The sequence below is a fragment of the Argopecten irradians genome, chromosome 14 (genome assembly GCF_041381155.1).
Source record: "Argopecten irradians isolate NY chromosome 14, Ai_NY, whole genome shotgun sequence".
Lineage (NCBI taxonomy): Eukaryota > Metazoa > Mollusca > Bivalvia > Pectinida > Pectinidae > Argopecten > Argopecten irradians.
In genome coordinates, this window is record NC_091147.1 from 35,341,954 (window position 1) to 35,362,874 (window position 20,921).

At 33.6% G+C, this 20,921-nt stretch overlaps 6 non-coding genes across 6 annotated transcripts; all 6 read left to right on the forward strand.

Moving 5' to 3' along the window:
* Positions 1-51: 51 nt before the first annotated feature.
* Positions 52-123, forward strand: Trnah-gug (transfer RNA histidin (anticodon GUG)). Its single transcript has one exon. It is a non-coding gene; the product is annotated as a tRNA-His (tRNA).
* Positions 124-2,988: 2,865 nt separating this feature from the next.
* On the forward strand, positions 2,989-3,060 carry Trnah-gug (transfer RNA histidin (anticodon GUG)). Its single transcript has one exon. It is a non-coding gene; the product is annotated as a tRNA-His (tRNA).
* A 2,857-nt stretch (positions 3,061-5,917) lies between these two features.
* On the forward strand, positions 5,918-5,989 carry Trnah-gug (transfer RNA histidin (anticodon GUG)). The gene has a single exon. It is a non-coding gene; the product is annotated as a tRNA-His (tRNA).
* Positions 5,990-8,926: 2,937 nt separating this feature from the next.
* On the forward strand, positions 8,927-8,998 carry Trnah-gug (transfer RNA histidin (anticodon GUG)). Its single transcript has one exon. It is a non-coding gene; the product is annotated as a tRNA-His (tRNA).
* A 2,935-nt stretch (positions 8,999-11,933) lies between these two features.
* Trnah-gug (transfer RNA histidin (anticodon GUG)) lies at positions 11,934-12,005 on the forward strand. Its single transcript has one exon. It is a non-coding gene; the product is annotated as a tRNA-His (tRNA).
* An 8,570-nt stretch (positions 12,006-20,575) lies between these two features.
* Positions 20,576-20,647, forward strand: Trnah-gug (transfer RNA histidin (anticodon GUG)). The gene has a single exon. It is a non-coding gene; the product is annotated as a tRNA-His (tRNA).
* The last annotated feature ends 274 nt before the right edge of the window (positions 20,648-20,921 follow it).

Genomic DNA, 20,921 nt, shown 5'->3' on the forward strand with positions numbered 1-20,921 from the left:
GTAGACAATACAGGCAACATTTTAATCACTATTTCTACATCCGCCAATATAGCTGTGATCGTATAGTGGTTAGTACTTCGCGTTGTGGCCGCGACAACCCAGGTTCGAATCCTGGTCACAGCAGCGAGCTGTGTCAGTCGCTGTTACGGCACGGTGGATTGTTTTTTGGTTAACTTTTTATTTTGTTTCATATATATAAAAGTAATAGAATCTAGTTATATTTGACATATGTTAAAGAGATTATATATATAATAATAATAACACGGGTAAATTAACATGAATATGTATACCTCTTATTTAACTGACAAACTGTCTTTATAATGTCTAAAACGGCTCGAATTTTTAAATTAATAGACTGAAGAATTATATCTCCTGTACAATATATTAACGTATTTAACATTGAAGTGTTTCATTTTTTTTCGGTACATTTAAATCGTAGATACAGCGACGAGATGATAAAAGTCATTTGTGTACAAAATTTAAAAACATGTTGAATTATAATTTTGAATTCAAATATCAATATTTGTTTTACTTAAAGAAGTGTCTGAGTTGTGAAAGAGAGACGTGAACAGTCTGGGGTAACTTGATTTTTTAAAACCATCGACCAATTCCAATGGTCCGTACATGCCAACTAACCCACTTCCCCTTACCCTCTCAGTTTTACAACCTACCCCTACTTCCGTCTAACCCTGCTCCATAGGCTTCGAACTCGCGACGCAAGCACCATTTTGCAGATTAAATAACAACAGAACACATTGTTTTGGATGTATTTCGAGCATCATAAATACTTTTTGTGAATAATTTGTTCTCAAGTGAGCAGTTGTTTGCATGTACACTTCTTTTACGTTAACATACTTCGGCGAGTTACGTGTTGTTTATCCGTAGTCCATATAGGTGGCTCACCACAGTTGATTTGTACTGTACAATTTATGAAAATAACGCACATGTCTTAGAAATCTAAATACATGTACATTGTATAGTTATTTAACTGTACAAAATACAAAAGTATATATATACATAATCAATATGCACAGTATTCGCATTTACATTATGATATTGAGATAATATATTGCATAGGTCAATCGTGCAGATTTTTTTCATTAATTTTGCCTGAATCCGCGCCATAGATTTCACTTCCGCGCCATAGATTTCACTTCAAATAAAGTTAGCGCTAGCGATCAAGACGCAGTTTCGGAGCATCTCAGAATTGTAATCTCTAACCCGATTTTGTAACGTTTATTTTTGTTTTAAAATGAAACTTAAATGAAACCTTCATTTTGGATGTACCAATTTTAGAATATATTAGAATTTTTTTCCTTTTTTATGCATATTTGAAAACAGGGGATTCCCATATGATGAAAATATCACCCTTGGCCTCAAGCATGCCGTTCTTCTGTTTTCTGCTATCCGATTGCCTGATTTAATTCAATCAACAAGACCTTTAGTAAAAGAAGTTATATTTTCAAACGCTCATCGTTGTAGTCTAGTTTATACGTAAATAGCCATTGGGAAAATGTAAACAGCGACATGTTTCCGTGCCCAACAAGTCACGCGACAACGTTTTGACAATTGACAATCTAATGACGTCATAAATTATATGTCGTCATAAACGCTTTACATCTCGCGAGATTTTCCATCCATTGTTCTGTTGCTAGCAACACGCAGTCCAAGGCAAACTATACTGAGAAGATGAAAAGAACGGATTCTGATTTGACATCAATCATTAATTATCACCTGATATTCGCATGTTTCATATTTTGGAATAACTTCAGGTAAGTACTGACCATAGAATCAACATATCTTTATTGTATTTTCTTAATGAGCTGGCATATTTAGAATTAAATATTTAGCTGGCATATTTAGAATTAAATATTTAGAGGGCAATAAACATTTTTACTGTTTTTACAATCACGAAACTGATTCTTATATGTTCATATACAAAATGTGTCATCATAGTGATCAATCCAATTTCTAGCACGTACACTCTATCTGCTTTAGATAACAAAATTGATGCACAGCCTCCTGTGGCTACGACTCTGAATGAAAACGTCAGAGAAACACAGAAAAACCTTTTCAGAGCTATTTTGACAGAATTTTTGAAGTACATTTTTGTTTTGAGTATCAAGATGGTATTCGCCAAGGTGAAGTCATATCTCCGGTATTTTTAAGTCGGCGTTAGACAGAAAAATCATTATCTTTACAATATCGTGCACATTTTTGCAAGATTTGATTCATAAAGAATTAACGAAGAATTAATGTTATATGTGCTTAATCATGTGTGTGTGTTTTATGCATTTTGCTTATAAAGAGATTTTTTTTGAAATCAGTACTTGACGACAGCACAACAAGTGGTAAAACAGAAAAAAACATCATCAAAGAGCAATAACAAACGGGATTGGGTTCAAAAACATATCCTTTGCTGCCTCGTTCGTCAGACAGCAACAGCTGAACCTCTTGGTTAATTGGATGCACAAAACGCTCAGAAACAAACAGTACTCATGAACTTGATAACGATCTTGATATGAAGAATTTGATCAGACACGTATGATTGAAACATGGAATATCTAACAAGGCTTCATATTTCAGAAATTGTAAATCCTAGAAATGATTCACCGTTAATGATTTTTGCTTTACGTTTAATTGATTGTAATTTCTATTTATATATAGGACAGTGCAGTGTGCCATGAAATAAAACTTGTTTTTACTTGTACATCCAATTAGGGGAATAAAGAACGGAACCTTGCAATTGGCGTACTCCGATATCCACATCTGCAATCGTTCGCCTCCGCCCATATATGTAAAACATGTCAGGTAAAGCAGATTGTACAATATTCTCAAACATTTGTAGTCGGGGAATCCCTTTTGATGTATTACTCTACAAAACTTAATGATCATTTATCAACTGCTTTCTATTGAATATATTCCACGAAGTAAAATGTAGACAATACAGGCAACATTTTAATCACTATTTCTACATCCGCCAATATAGCTGTGATCGTATAGTGGTTAGTACTTCGCGTTGTGGCCGCGACAACCCAGGTTCGAATCCTGGTCACAGCAGCGAGCTGTGTCAGTCGCTGTTACGGCACGGTGGATTGTTTTTTTGGTTAACTTTTTATTTTGTTTCATATATATAAAAGTAATAGAATCTAGTTATATTTGACATATGTTAAAGAGATTATATATATAATAATAACACGGGTAAATTAACATGAATATGTATACCTCTTATTTAACTGACAAACTGTCTTTATAATGTCTAAAACGGCTCGAATTTTTAAATTAATAGACTGAAGAATTATATCTTCTGTACAATATATTAACGTATTTAAAATTGAAGTGTTTCATTTTTTTTTCGGTACATTTAAATCGTAGATACAGCGACGAGATGATAAAAGTCATTTGTGTACAAAATTTAAAAACATGTTGAATTATAATTTTGAATTCAAATATCAATATTTGTTTTACTTAAAGAAGTGTCTGAGTTGTGAAAGAGAGACGTGAACAGTCTGAGTACCTTGATAAAACCATCGACCAATGGTCCGTACCTGCCAACTAACCCACTTCCCCTTACCCTCTCAGTTTTACAACCTACCCCTACTTCCGTCTAACCCTGCTCCATAGGCTTCGAACTCGCGACGCAAGCACCATTTTGCAGATTAAATAACAACAGAACACATTGTTTTGGATGTATTTCGAGCATCATAAATACTTTTTGTGAATAATTTGTTCTCAAGTGAGCAGTTGTTTGCATGTACACTTCTTTTACGTTAACATACTTCGGCGAGTTACGTGTTGGTTATCCGTAGTCCATATAGGTGGCTCACCACAGTTGATTTGTACTGTACAATTTATGAAAATAACGCACATGTCTTAGAAATCTAAATACATGTACATTGTATAGTTATTTAACTGTACAAAATACAAAAGTATATATATACATAATCAATATGCACAGTATTCGCATTTACATTATGATATTGAGATAATATATTGCATAGGTCAATCGTGCAGATTTTTTTCATTAATTTTGCCTGAATCCGCGCCATAGATTTCACTTCCGCGCCATAGATTTCACTTCAAATAAAGTTAGCGCTAGCGATCAAGACGCAGTTTCGGAGGATCTCAGAATTGTAATCTCTAACCCGATTTTGTAACGTTTATTTTTGTTTTAAAATGAAACTTAAATGAAACCTTCATTTTGGATGTACCAATTTTAGAATATATTAGAATTTTTTTCCTTTTTTATGCATATTTGAAAACAGGGGATTCCCATATGATGAAAATATCACCCTTGGCCTCAAGCATGCCGTTCTTCTGTTTTCTGCTATCCGATTGCCTGATTTAATTCAATCAACAAGACCTTTAGTAAAAGAAGTTATATTTTCAAACGCTCATCGTTGTAGTCTAGTTTATACGTAAATAGCCATTGGGAAAATGTAAACAGCGACATGTTTCCGTGCCCAACAAGTCACGCGACAACGTTTTGACAATTGACAATCTAATGACGTCATAAATTATATGTCGTCATAAACGCTTTACATCTCGCGAGATTTTCCATCCATTGTTCTGTTGCTAGCAACACGCAGTCCAAGGCAAACTATACTGAGAAGATGAAAAGAACGGATTCTGATTTGACATCAATCATTAATTATCACCTGATATTCGCATGTTTCATATTTTGGAATAACTTCAGGTAAGTACTGACCATAGAATCAACATATCTTTATTGCATTTTCTTAATAAGCTGGCATATTTAGAATTAAATATTTAGAGGGCAATTAAGAATTAAATATTTAGAGGGCAATAAACTTTTTTACTGTTTTTTTACAATCACGAAACTGATTCTGATATGTTCATATACAAAATGTGTCATCATAGTGATCAATCCAATTTCTAGCACGTACACTCTATCTGCTTTAGATAACAAAATTGATGCACAGCCTCCTGTGGCTACGACTCTGAATGAAAACGTCAGAGAAACACAGAAAAACCTTTTCAGAGCTATTTTGACAGAATTTTTGAAGTACATTTTTGTTTTGAGTATCAAGATGGTATTCGCCAAGGTGAAGTCATATCTCCGGTATTTTTAAGTCGGCGTTAGACAGAAAAAATCATTATCTTTACAATATCGTGCACATTTTTGCAAGATTTGATTCATAAAGAATTAACGAAGAATTAATGTTATATGTGCTTAATCATGTGTGTGTTTGTTATGCATTTTGCTTATAAAGAGATTTGTTTTGAAATCAGTACCTGACGACAGCACAACAAGTGGTAAAACAGAAAAAAAAACATCATCAAAGAGCAATAACAAACGGGATTGGGTTCAAAAACATATCCTTTGCTGCCTCGTTCGTCAGACAGCAACAGCTGAACCTCTTGGTTAATTGGATGCACAAAACGCTCAGAAACAAACAGTACTCATGAACTTGATAACGATCTTGATATGAAGAATTTGATCAGACACGTATGATTGAAACATGGAATATCTAACAAGGCTTCATATTTCAGAAATTGTAAATCCTAGAAATGATTCACCGTTAATGATTTTTGCTTTACGTTTAATTGATTGTAATTTTCTATTTATATATAGGACAGTGGAGTGTGCCATGAAATGAAAATTGTTTTTACTTGTACATCCAATTAGGGGAATAAGGAACGGAACCTTGCAATTGTCGTACTCCGCTATCCACATCTGCAATCGTTCGCCTCCGCCCATATATGTAAAACATGTCAGGTAAAGCAGTTTGTACAATATTTTCAAGCATTTGTAGTCGGGGAATCCCTTTTGATGTATTACTCTACAAAACTTAATGATCATTTATCATCTGTTTTCTATTGAATATATTCCACGAAGTAAAATGTAGACAATACAGGCAACATTTTAATCACTATTTCTACATCCGCCAATATAGCTGTGATCGTATAGTGGTTAGTACTTCGCGTTGTGGCCGCGACAACCCAGGTTCGAATCCTGGTCACAGCAGCGAGCTGTGTCAGTCGCTGTTACGGCACGGTGGATTGTTTTTTTGGTTAAACTTTTTATTTTGTGTCATATATGTAAAAGTAATAGAATCTAGTTATATTTGACATATGTTAAAGAGATTATATATATAATAATAATAACACGGGTAAATTAACATGAATATGTATACCTCTTATTTAACTGACTAACTGTCTTTATAATGTCTAAAACGGCTCGAATTTTTTAAATTAATAGACTGAAGAATTATATCTCCTGTACAATATATTAACGTATTTAACATTGAAGTGTTTCATTTTTTTCGGTACATTTAAATCGTAGATACAGCGACGAGATGATAAAAGTCATTTGTGTACAAAATTTAAAAACATGTTGAATTATAATTTTGAATTCAAATATCAATGTTTGTTTTACTTAAAGAAGTGTCTGAGTTGTGAAAGAGAGACGTGGACAGTCTGGGGTAACTTGATTTTTTAAAACCATCGACCAATTCCAATGGTCCGTACATGCCAACTAACCCACTTCCCCTTGCCCTCTCAGTTTTACAACCTACCCCTACTTCCGTCTAACCCTGCTCCATAGGCTTCGAACTCGCGACGCAAGCACCATTTTGCAGATTAAATAACAACAGAACACATTGTTTTGGATGTATTTCGAGCATCATAAATACTTTTTGTGAATAATTTGTTCTCAAGTGAGCAGTTGTTTGCATGTACACTTCTTTTACGTTAACATACTTCGGCGAGTTACGTGTTGGTTATCCGTAGTCCATATAGGTGGCTCACCACAGTTGATTTGTACTGTACAATTTATGAAAATAACGCACATGTCTTAGAAATCTAAATACATGTACATTGTATAGTTATTTAACTGTACAAAATACAAAAGTATATATATACATAATCAATATGCTCAGTATTCGCATTTACATTATGATATTGAGATAATATTTTGCATAGGTCAATCGTGCAGATTTTTTTTCTCAAATAATTTTGCCTGAATCCGCGCCATAGATTTCACTTCCGCGCCATAGATTTCACTTCAAATAAAGTTAGCGCTAGCGTCAAGACGCAGTTTCGGAGGATCTCAGAATTGTAATCTCTAACCCGATTTAGTAACGTTTATTTTTGTTTTAAAATGAAACTTAAATGAAACCTTCATTTTGGATGTACCAATTTTAGAATATATTAGATTGTTTTTTTTTTTTTTTATGCATATTTTAAAACAGGGGCTTCCCATATGATAAAAATATCACCCTTGGCCTCAAGCATGCCGTTCTTCTGTTTTCTGCTATCCGATTGCCTGATTTAATTCAATCAACAAGACCTTTAGTAAAAGAAGTTATATTTTCAAACGCTCATCGTTGTAGTCTAGTTTATACGTAAATAGCCATTGTGAAAATAAAAACAGCGACATGTTTCCGTGCCCAACAAGTCACGCGACAACGTTTTGACAATCCAATGACGTCATAAATTATATGTCGTCATAAACGCTTTACATCTCGCGAGATTTTCCATCCATTGTTCTGTTGCTAGCAACACGCAGTCCAAGGAAAACTATACTGAGAAGATGAAAAGAACGGATTCTGATTTGACATCAATCATTAATTATCAACTGATATTCGCATGTTTCATATTTTGGAATAACTTCAGGTAAGTACTGACCATAGAATCAACATATCTTTATTGTATTTTCTTAATGAGCTGGCATATTTAGAATTGTGAAAAGTCGCTAGCTCCAATTGTAGTATCCACCAAGCAATAAGTCTTATTTTGTTCTTATATTTTAGATGACTTAATAACATTTCAAATTTTGATATTTCAGCTTTATTTCTGGGTGTTATTCTTTTTTATCGTGTTTAGCATTTTAATTTGGTGCTGAAATATGACTTTGATGAAATGAGTATAGAATTTTGGTCTGAATAGATAAGGGCAATAAACATTTTTACTGTTTTTACAATCACGAAACTGATTCTTATATGTTAATATACAAAATGTGTCATCATAGTGATCAATCCAATTTCTAGCACGTACACTCTATCTGCTTTTAGATAACAAAATTGATGCACAGCCTCCTGTGGCTACGACTCTGAATGAAAACGTCAGAGAAACACAGAAAAACCTTTTCAGAGCTATTTTGACAGAATTTTTGAAGTACATTTTTGTTTTGAGTATCAAGATGGTATTCGCCAAGGTGAAGTCATATCTCCGGTATTGTTAAGTCGGCGTTAGACAGAAGAATCATTATCTTTACAATATCGTCCACATTTTTGCAAGATTTGATTCATAAAGAATTAACGAAAAATTAATGTTATATGTGCTTAATCATGTGTGTGTTTGTTATGCATTTTGCTTATAAAGAGATTTTGTTTTAAAATCAGTACCTGACGACAGCACAACAAGTGGTAAAACAGAAAAAAAAATCATCAAAGAGCAATAACAAACGGGATTGGGTTCGAAAACATATCCTTTGCTGCCTCGTTCGTCAGACAGCAACAGCCGAACCTCTTGGTTAATTGGATGCACAAAACGCTCAGAAAACATACAGTACTCGTGAACTTGATAACGATCTCGGTATGAAGAATTTGATCAGACACGTATATGTATAAACTTCACATAGGACAGTGCAGTGTGCCATGAAATGAAACTTATTTTTACTTGTACATCCAATTAGGGGAATAAAGAACGGAACCTTGCAATTGGCGTACTCCAATATCCACATCTGCAATCGTTCGCCTCCGCCCATATATGTAAAACATGTCAGGTAAAGCAGATTGTACAATATTCTCAAACATTTGTAGTCGGGGAATCCCTTTTGATGTATTACTCTACAAAACTTAATGATCAGTTATCATCTGCTTTCTATTGAATATATTCCACGAAGTAAAATGTAGACAATACAGGCAACATTTTGATCACAATTTCTACATCCGCCAATATAGCTGTGATCGTATAGTGGTTAGTACTTCGCGTTGTGGCCGCGACAACCCAGGTTCGAATCCTGGTCACAGCAGCGAGCTGTGTCAGTCGCTGTTACGGCACGGTGGATTGTTTTTTGGTTAAACTTTTTATTTTGTTTCATATATATAAAAGTAATAGAATCTAGTTATATTTGACATATGTTAAAGAGATTATATATAATAATAATAACACGGGTAAATTAACATGAATATGTATACCTCTTATTTAACTGACTAACTGTCTTTATAATGTCTAACACGGCTCGAATTTTTAAATTAATAGACTGAAGAATTATATCTCCTGTACAATATATTAACGTATTTAACATTGAAGTGTTTCATTTTATTTCGGTACATTTAAATCGTAGATACAGCGACGAGATGATAAAAGTCATTTGTGTACAAAATTTAAAAACATGTTGAATTATAATTTTGAATTCAAATATCAATGTTTGTTTTACTTAAAGAAGTGTCTGAGTTGTGAAAGAGAGACGTGAACAGTCTGAGTACCTTGATAAAACCATCGACCAATGGTCCGTACCTGCCAACTAACCCACTTCCCCTTACCCTCTCAGTTTTACAACCTACCCCTACTTCCGTCTAACCCTGCTCCATAGGCTTCGAACTCGCGACGCAAGCACCATTTTGCAGATTAAATAACAACAGAACACATTGTTTTGGATGTATTTCGAGCATCATAAATACTTTTTGTGAATAATTTGTTCTCAAGTGAGCAGTTGTTTGCATGTACACTTCTTTTACGTTAACATACTTCGGCGAGTTACGTGTTGGTTATCCGTAGTCCATATAGGTGGCTCACCACAGTTGATTTGTACTGTACAATTTATGAAAATAACGCACATGTCTTAGAAATCTAAATACATGTACATTGTATAGTTATTTAACTGTACAAAATACAAAAGTATATATATACATAATCAATATGCACAGTATTCGCATTTACATTATGATATTGAGATAATATATTGCATAGGTCAATCGTGCAGATTTTTTTTTTCAATAATTTTGCCTGAATCCGCGCCATAGATTTCACTTCCGCGCCATAGATTTCACTTCAAATAAAGTTAGCGCTAGCGATCAAGACGCAGTTTCGGAGGATCTCAGAATTGTAATCTCTAACCCGATTTAATAACTTTTATTTTTGTTTGAAAATGAAACTTAAATGAAACCTTCATTTTGCATGTACCAACTTTAGAATATATTAGATTTTTTTTTCTTTTTTTATGCATATTTAAAAACAGGGGCTTCCCATATGATAAAAATATCACCCTTGGCCTCAAGCATGCCGTTCTTCTGTTTTCTGCTATCCGATTGCCTGATTTAATTCAATCAACAAGACCTTTAGTAAAAGAAGTTATATTTTCAAACGCTCATCGTTGTAGTCTAGTTTATACGTAAATAGCCATTGTGAAAATAAAAACAGCGACATGTTTCCGTGCCCAACAAGTCACGCGACAACGTTTTGACAATTGACAATCCAATGACGTCATAAATTATATGTCGTCATAAACGCTTTACATCTCGCGAGATTTTCCATCCACTGTTCTGTTGCTAGCAACACGCAGTCCAAGGAAAACTATACTGAGAAGATGAAAAGAACGGATTCTGATTTGACATCAATCATTAATTATCAACTGATATTCGCATGTTTCATATTTTGGAATAACTTCAGGTAAGTACTGACCATAGAATCAACATATCTTTATTGCATTTTCTTAATGAGCTGGCATATTTAGAATTGTGAAAAGTCGCTAGCTCCAATTGTAGTATCCACCAAGCAATAAGTCTTATTTTGTTCTTATATTTTAGATGACTTAATAACATTTCAAATTTTGATATTTCAGCTTTATTTCTGGGTGTTATTCTTTTTTATCGTGTTTAGCATTTTAATTTGGTGCTGAAATATGACTTTGATAATTTCTCAAAAAACATGAAATGAGTATAGAATTTTGGTCTGAATAGATAAGGGCAATAAACATTTTTACTGTTTTTACAATCACGAAACTGATTCTTATATGTTAATATACAAAATGTGTCATCATAGTGATCAATCCTAATTCTAGCACGTACACTCTATCTGCTTTTAGATAACAAAATTGATGCACAGCCTCCTGTGGCTACGACTCTGAATGAAAACGTCAGAGAAACACAGAAAAACCTTTTCAGAGCTATTTTGACAGAATTTTTGAAGTACATTTTTGTTTTGAGTATCAAGATGGTATTCGCCAAGGTGAAGTCATATCTCTGGTATTGTTAAGTCGGCGTTAGACAGAAGAATCATTATCTTTACAATATCGTCCACATTTTTACAAGATTTGATTCATAAAGAATTAACGAAAAATTAATGTTACATGTGCTTAATCATGTGTGTGTTTGTTATGCATTTTGCTTATAAAGAGATTTGTTTTAAAATCAGTACCTGACGACAGCACAACAAGTGGTAAAACAGAAAAAAAAAATCATCAAAGAGCAATAACAAATGGGATTGGGTTCGAAAACATATCCTTTGCTGCCTCGTTCGTCAGACAGCAACAGCCGAACCTCTTGGTTAATTGGATGCACAAAACGCTCAGAAACATACAGTACTCGTGAACTTGATAACGATCGGTATGAAGAATTTGATCAGACACGTATATGTATAAACTTCACATAGGACAGTTGTGCCATGAAATGAAACTTATTTTACATACATCCAATTAGGGGAATAAAAGACGGAACCTTGCAATTGGCGTACTCCAATATCCACATCTGCAATCGTTCGCCTCCGCCCATATATGTAAAACATGTCAGGTAAAGCAGATTGTACAATATTCTCAAACATTTGTAGTCGGGGAATCCCTTTTGATGTATTACTCTACAAAACTTAATGATCAGTTATCATCTGCTTTCTATTGAATATATTCCACGAAGTAAAATGTAGACAATACAGGCAACATTTTGATCACAATTTTTACATCCGCCAATATAGCTGTGATCGTATAGTGGTTAGTACTTCGCGTTGTGGCCGCGACAACCCAGGTTCGAATCCTGGTCACAGCAGCGAGCTGTGTCAGTCGCTGTTACGGCACGGTGGATTGTTTTTTTGGTTAAACTTTTTATTTTGTTTCATATATATAAAAGTAATAGAATCTAGTTATATTTGACATATGTTAAAGAGATTATATATAATAAAAATAACACGGGTAAATTAACATGAATATGTATACCTCTTATTTAACTGACTAACTGTCTTTATAACGTCTAACACGGCTCGAATTTTTAAATTAATAGACTGAAGAATTATATCTCCTGTACAATATATTAACGTATTTAACATTGAAGTGTTTCATTTTTTTCGGTACATTTAAATCGTAGATACAGCGACGAGATGATAAAAGTCATTTGTGTACAAAATTTAAAAACATGTTGAATTATAATTTTGAATTCAAATATCAATGTTTGTTTTACTTAAAGAAGTGTCTGAGTTGTGAAAGAGAGACGTGGACAGTCTGAGTACCTTGATAAAACCATCGACCAATTCCAATGGTCCGTACATGCCAACTAACCCACTTCCCCTTACCCTCTCAGTTTTACAACCTACCCCTACTTCCGTCTAACCCTGCTCCATAGGCTTCGAACTCGCGACGCAAGCACCATTTTGCAGATTAAATAACAACAGAACACATTGTTTTGGATGTATTTCGAGCATCATAAATACTTTTTGTGAATAATTTGTTCTCAAGTGAGCAGTTGTTTGCATGTACACTTCTTTTACGTTAACATACTTCGGCGAGTTTCGTGTTGGTTATCCGTAGTCCATATAGGTGGCTCACCACAGTTGATTTGTACTGTACAATTTATGAAAATAACGCACATGTCTTAGAAATCTAAATACATGTACATTGTATAGTTATTTAACTGTACAAAATACAAAAGTATATATATACATAATCAATATGCACAGTATTCGCATTTACATTATGATATTGAGATAATATATTGCATAGGTCAATCGTGCAGATTTTTTCCAATAATTTTGCCTGAATCCGCGCCATAGATTTCACTTCCGCGCCATAGATTTCACTTAAAATAAAGTTAACGCTAGCGGTCAAGACGCAGTTTCGGAGGATCTGAGAATTGTAATCTCTAACCCGATTTAGTTACGTTTATTTTTGTTTTAAAATGAAACTTAAATGAAACCTTCATTTTGCATGTACCAACTTTAGAATATATTAGATTTTTTTCTTTTTTTATGCATATTTAAAAACAGGGGCTTCCCATATGATAAAAATATCACCCTTGGCCACAAGCATGCCGTTCTTCTGTTTTCTGCTATCCGATTGCCTGATTTAATTCAATCAACAAGACCTTTAGTAAAAGAAGTTATATGTTCAAACGCTCATCGTTGTAGTCTAGTTTATACGTAAATAGCCATTGTGAAAATAAAAACAGCGACATGTTTCCGTGCCCAACAAGTCACGCGACAACGTTTTGACAATTGACAATCCAATGACGTCATAAATTATATGTCGTCATAAACGCTTTACATCTCGCGAGATTTTCCATCCACTGTTCTGTTGCTAGCAACACGCAGTCCAAGGAAAACTATACTGAGAAGATGAAAAGAACGGATTCTGATTTGACATCAATCATTAATTATCAACTGATATTCGCATGTTTCATATTTTGGAATAACTTCAGGTAAGTACTGACCATAGAATCAACATATCTTTATTGCATTTTCTTAATGAGCTGGCATATTTAGAATTGTGAAAAGTCGCTAGCTCAAATTGTAGTATCCACCAAGCAATAAGTCTTATTTTGTTCTTTTATTATAGATGACTTAATAACATTTCAAATTTTGATATTTCAGCTTTATTTCTGGGTGTAATTCTTTTTTATCGTGTTTAGCATTTTAATTTGGTGCTGAAATATGACTTTGATAATTTCTCAAAAAACATGAAATGAGTATAGAATTTTGGTCTGAATAGATAAGGGCAATAAACATTTTTACTGTTTTTACAATCACGAAACTGATTCTTATATGTTAATATACAAAATGTGTCATCATAGTGATCAATCCAATTTCTAGCACGTACACTCTATCTGCTTTTAGATAACAAAATTGATGCACAACTTCTTGTGGCTACGACTCTGAATGGAAACGTCAGAGAAACACAGAAAAACCTTTTCAGTGCTATTTTGACAGAATTTTTGAAGTACATTTTTGTTTTGAGTATCAAGATGGTATTCGCCAAGGTGAAGTCATATCTCTGGTATTGTTAAGTCGGCGTTAGACAGAAGAATCATTATCTTTACAATATCGTGCACATTTTTGCAAGATTTGATTCATAAAGAATTAACGAAGAATTAATGCTATATGTGCTTAATCATGTGTGTGTTTGTTATGCATTTTGTTTATAAAGAGAATTTTTTAAATCAGTACCTGACGACAGCACCACAAGTGGTAAAACAGAAAAAAAATCATCAAAGAGCAATAACAAACGGGATTGGGTTCGAAAACAGAACCTCTGCTGCCTCGTTCGTCAGACAGCAACAGCCGAACCTCTTGGTTAATTGGATGAACAAAACGCCCAGAAACATACAGTACTCATTAACTTGATAACGATCTTGATATGAAGAATTTAATCAGACACGTATATATATAAACTTCACTCAATGGTATGATTGAAACATGGAGCATCTAGCAAGGCTTCATATTTCAGAAATTGTAAATCCTAGAAATGATTCACCGTAAATTGCACATTGCAAGATTTGGTTATAAAGAATTAACGTTATATGTGTTTTATCATATGTGTGTTTGTTATGTATTTTACTGATAAGGAGAAATCTTTTAAATCAATACCTGACGACAGCACCACAAGTGAAATTTTTGGGATGCACAAAATGCCCAGAAACATAATATATATGTATAAATGATCGACCGCAGTAAACTGATGGATCTAACTCCATGGCATTATTGGAACATGGAGCATCTATATAGGTGTTATATTACAGAAATTGTAAATCCTAGAAATGATTTACCGTTAATAATATTTGCTTTATGTTTAACTAATTATTATTATTATTATTGTCTATTAATATATCGGATACTGCAATGTGCCATCAAATGGTGCCCTGTAGGTAGGGCGTAAGAATTGTACCTGCTACCTCTTTTGCATGATCGTAAAAGGCGACTCAATTTAGGTTCTTTTCTTTTCTCTTCATCCTAACTTACTTTATTCTTTCTATCGTCTCTCCGATACCGCCTCACTTTTGGCCTTCTGTCGAGGGCTCGCCCCTGTGAGGTAGGCTCTTGATTCTGGCCCCTGGCCGAGACACACCATAGTCTATAAAAGTGGTAGTTTCTGCTCCTGCTTAGCGCTCAGTATAACGGGAATGGGACGACTGGTTCGCCCATTGTCAGTATAATGTGACCGGGTGGGGTGTGTTGCTTGGTGTCTTCGGAGGCATGCTTCAGTGATATAGCACTATAAAAAAGGGCAACAGTTCCACTATACAAGAAGACACAACACGGATATACCGCAGTCTCCCAAAACAAGCATCTAGCACACATACACGCAACACACCGTATACATGGGAGGCCGTCCTTATATGACCCATGCTGTTAATAGGGCGTCAATTAATCAAACGAACAAACAAACAAAGCCGCCAAATGGAATTTAATTGTACTTTTATATCCAATTAGGGGACCAAGAACAGAACCTTGGCGTACCCCTATATCTATATCTTAAATAGTACGACTCCGCCCATAGATACATACTATAAAACTCTTCCATTTATGGATTAACTTGAATAGATTTTTTATGTTATGGAGATATATAACACAAAAATCTGAGTGTACTCTAAATAAACTGCGAAGATGATGGCCTAAGATGAGGTTACAACACCAAACAAATTCACATTTAGATATTAACAATGAAGATTCATTTCCGAGCGAAGTAATAGTCAACAAACGCGTGGCAATTAAGACGACGTCGGGAAACGCTTTGTTTATTTCAATAGAGTTATACAAAAGGTGATGATAAACCTAGTATTAACGGTAAGCCAATAGCTTTTGCCACTCTACAAATTATCAATTTTGTTTCACACTTTTGTTTTGGAATGTGGGATATACATGTACTTAAAACTGCACATTATTGAATAACGATCCATGAATATCCCATGTACATTGTACATGTATGGACATTATTAATTGTCTACAAGTAGGTCATGATCAGTTAAGCTATACATGATGTATATAGATGTTCCACGCACTCCCCACGATGTAAGCAAACCTCGGTAAAGTCCGCACTCGCAGCACGAATATCACTAAACATTTGAAACCGTCGGAGCTCTCTAGACTTATGGTTATGTATGAATTATATCCAGTACATGTAGCACCTCCTTGTGTGATTTCTCGGAATTATACCGAGTAGCCCACTAAGCGTTTTTAGGAAGTTAATTATATAATACTTATGTACCATTATGGAGGAAATACCTCGCGGATCGTGGTTTTATTTCCAAAGTTGGGAAACATATTGGATTTCATAAAGATATTTATCACATACATGTACATGGACCGTCCAACCATGTCATAGATATCGCAAGACACATGTGTAGGATGCATGGATTGAATCTGACCTAATCTTCATTTATGATATAATTGGTAATGACGGAATAGATGAATTGAAAATTTATCGACAATTAAAAGAAACAAGAAATTGGATAAGTGAGGTAATTCAGGCATTTTATTGAATGTCAATGTGTAGATGCTTTGTGGAATTTAATCCATATAACTTTAGAAAAATATCACTATAATGTACAATCAAGGAAAATGATGTTCATTGTTATAGGTTACAAGATTGCTGATCAGAATTACAGCGAATTTAATGTTCTTTTGTCCTTAATTGGCTATACAATATACAAACATTATCATATTTCTAACAGAAGAGTTGACAATTGTTCTATTGTTTCCCTATTCAAACTATATCTCGATAGAAAGTTACTGTTACAACGATACAGAGATATGAAATTATTAAAAAATATGTCAATGTACTTAAATGAAGAACAAAATAATTAAAAAGATGATTAAAAGAATAAATGAATAAAACATTGGGCAATGATGATAAACCTTAGGGCTCTGAGCGCTTCGCGCTTTAAATGTAGATATAACAGTTTAATGTATAGATTTTAAATGTAAAAGATGGTGGTCGAGATAAGATCGTAGTTGTTGATAAGAGATAGTTGTAAAGGAGAGAAAGTGGTTGAGGTGAACTGTAGATGAGACGAGATGGCGGTAAAAATGACATATCGGTTAAAACGAGATGGTGGAGTGATATGGCGGCTGAGAGGGGATGACTAAAATGAGATGGTGAGATGATGGTTGATGCATATACGAGATGTTAGTTGGGATGAGAGGAGAGAGATAAGTCGAGAGCATGCTGGGATGTATAAGAATTATATTGAAAATGAATGTGTAAAATTCAAGAGTCAAAACGGAAAATATAATACTTGTTTTATATACGTCCGAGACTATATGAATGAGATTAGATACAGATGTAATGAGCCAATATCTGAGCACAAAAAAAAAAAAAAAAAAAACAACACATGTGTAATACCATTATTATGACGTCATATGTAGTTTTGGCGCCATACTCTATATATGACTATATGACTCGTGACTAAGTGATAGGGGGGAGGGGGCTTAATAACCATGCTTTCTAGTATTATCATTATCTGTGTATAATGATACATGTAGTACAACAAGTGCGGCGATTTTATTGTTACAGGGATAGTTGATGGCGTAGCAACGTGGAGTCCTGACCCCACTTTTGATGGGAACATATATGATATGAATGATACGATTGCAATTAGCTGTTCAATCACTATTGATTGAATGCATTGACGATGACGGTAGAGTAAAAATTTGGGTATTTTGATAATAAAGATATGCGAGATTTACGTGAAAAACTGTTAATACAACGAATAGATTTTTATTTTGTTGAGGCTTTGAGCCTCAATAAAATAAAAATATATTCCTTAGATATTAAGAAAAAAACCTAAATACATAAATAACTTTGGTGTTTTTGGACTGTCACAGAAATGCCTATGCCTACAATGTACATTACCCTACCTAACCTATATTAACCTAACAAAACCTGACCGTACACCGGACCCTAGCTGCAGATTAACGTCCTTTCCAAAGACAGCATGCTCAGTATACAATCCCTACCATAAATTAAACGGTCTATAATTTTCAACCCAAAATAGTAAAAACTGAAAAATTCTTCAAATATTAGGAGTTGGAATTATAAAAAAACTGTAGAAAAAAATATGAATGGTCAGGTTCAACATTTGGGCTAAAAATTTTCCCGGAACATGGTTTGACCTCAAAACTCCGGATATATCTGCATCTAATTTTTGTAGTAAAAACCTAGTAACACAAGTCACGTGCTTATACCTCATTCATGCCATTCACCGAAATGTAGAATAGTATTATGGGTAACTAGTGATCACGTGGCTGTGTCTTTACTTCCAAATATAGTGATAGTTTTCCTTCCATTTCTTCGAAAAATTGATTTATTTGCAGATATTAAGACTCCAAAATGGTATCAATATTCCATTCATATCATTTTGGCTTGCACATATGCACTGTTTTATCGTTAATAATGAACTGAAGTGAGTTGTAAAACTGTCTTTTCAACGTTTTAGATATAAATGATATAATGCGAATTGACCAATTCAATAGGTATAACCGTCTAATCTAGGATCAGCGAAGATCGGTTACTCCCGGTTAAATTCGTAGACTTCTAAATTTATATTTATACATATATACTTTGTTTATTTCAGAACAGATATATATAACACAGAGAAAATAAGATCTTCTTCAAAAGGCCAAATTATACTATATACCAGATCAGAGAAATCACCATATTTGGAAGTAAACACACACTCATGTGAACGCTAGTTACCCATAATAATACAATTCCATATTTATTTCGACCAATGGCATGAATGAGGTATAAGCACGTGACTTGTTTTACTTCGTTGTTTTACTACAGAGAACATGTGTTTTGTACCAGTAGGGAGGAAATTTTATCATATCATCATTTAATTTCCATTTCTTTCCAAACAAATAGTTAAGCTTCCGCGTAGCCCACTTAACCTTTGGGAAGGCTGATACTTGTATTGATTTTATTCCACGAAGTAAAAAACATAGACAATACTGTCAACATTTTCATCAATATATCTGTAGTGGTTAGTACTTCGCGTTGTGGCCACGACAACCCAGGTTCGAATCCTGGTCAAAGCAGCGAGCTGTGCAAGTCGCTGTTACGGCACGGTGGGTTGTTTTTCTTTCATATTATTATTTCCTATACTATTTTATTTGTCATTGTTATATTTGCCATGATTGAAGAGTTCTTTTTTAAATATTAAATTTTACGTTGCTTCATAATTCAGGTAAATGAATAAATGATTTACTGTCTTTGCAATGTCTAACATTGCTCAATTCTTTGTTTTTATAAATTAAACAACTATTTCTTCAGTACAGTAAATTAACGCATTTAACATCAAAGGGTTTCAGTTTATTACTAAATGCATTACAAAATGTACACTGTAGATACAGTGACTAGAGCACAAGGTCAGATTTGTACAAACATATTTGAAATATTACGGTAGAACCAGTATGTCAATTGATTGATCGTCTTTTTCATTTTTAATATTCAAATAACTTAGGGATTTCTGTGTTTCTCTCCAAATGAAGAAATAAGCAATGAATAGAAGATGAATTTAAAAGTTTATTCATTATTATTATACCAAGTTTCTTGTAAATAATATTATGAAATAACTCCATTGTATTATCTTCCATTCCATATATTTATATCTATAAGACAAATCGGCTAAAGTAGATACAATATTCTTTCTTATTATACTAGAATTGGTATATCTCTAGTAACGTCTTATTACATCGCCAATATAGCTGTGATCGTATAGTGGTTAGTACTTCGCGTTGTGGCCGCGACAACCCAGGTTCGATTCCTGATTTTTCTTACATATTATTATATCCTATAGTATTCATATTTATATTTGCCATGATTGAAGAGTTCTTTTTTAAATATTAAATCTTACGTTACTTCATAATACGAGTAAATGAATATTAGATTTACTGTCTTTGCAGTGTCTAACACTGTATTTATAAATTAAACTATTATTTCTTCAGTACAATACATGAACGTATGTAACATTGAAGTGTTTCAGTTTAAATTACAAGATGTACATTGTAGATACAGCGACTAGATTATAAGTTCATATGTGTATAAAAATATTTGAAATATTATATTAGAACCAGGAATTCAAATAATTGATCGTCTTTTTCATTTTTATTTCAAATACATGTAACTTAACAATTTCTGTATCTCTCTTAAAATGAAAAAAAAATTGCAATGAATAAAAGATTAATCTTAAAAGTTTATTCATTATTATTATACAAAGTTTCTTGCAAAAAACATGTTATGAAATAATTTCGTTGTTTTATCTTCCATATCTGTAAGACAAGTCGGCTACTAGATACGACATTCTACCTTACTGTACAGGGATTAATACCCAATATCATATCCGCCAATATAGCTGTGATCGTATAGTGGTTAGTACTTCGCGTTGTGGCCGCGACAACCCAGGTTCAAATCCTGGTCACAGCAGCGAGCTGTGTCAGTCGCTGTTACGGCACGGTGGATTTTTATTTTTTTCTTTTTTTTTCTTTCATATAATATTATATATATTCGTTAAAGTTATATTTGGTATCTTTTAATGAAATAGGTTTTTTTCATTAAACATGATCAATTGTAAACTTTACGTATAGTTCATAACACGTGTAAATGAACATGTACATGTAACTCTCTGTACAATGTCTAACACCGTTGATTCTATTTATCAGATATTTAAAAATATATCTAAATCTCTGTTTCTACCAAT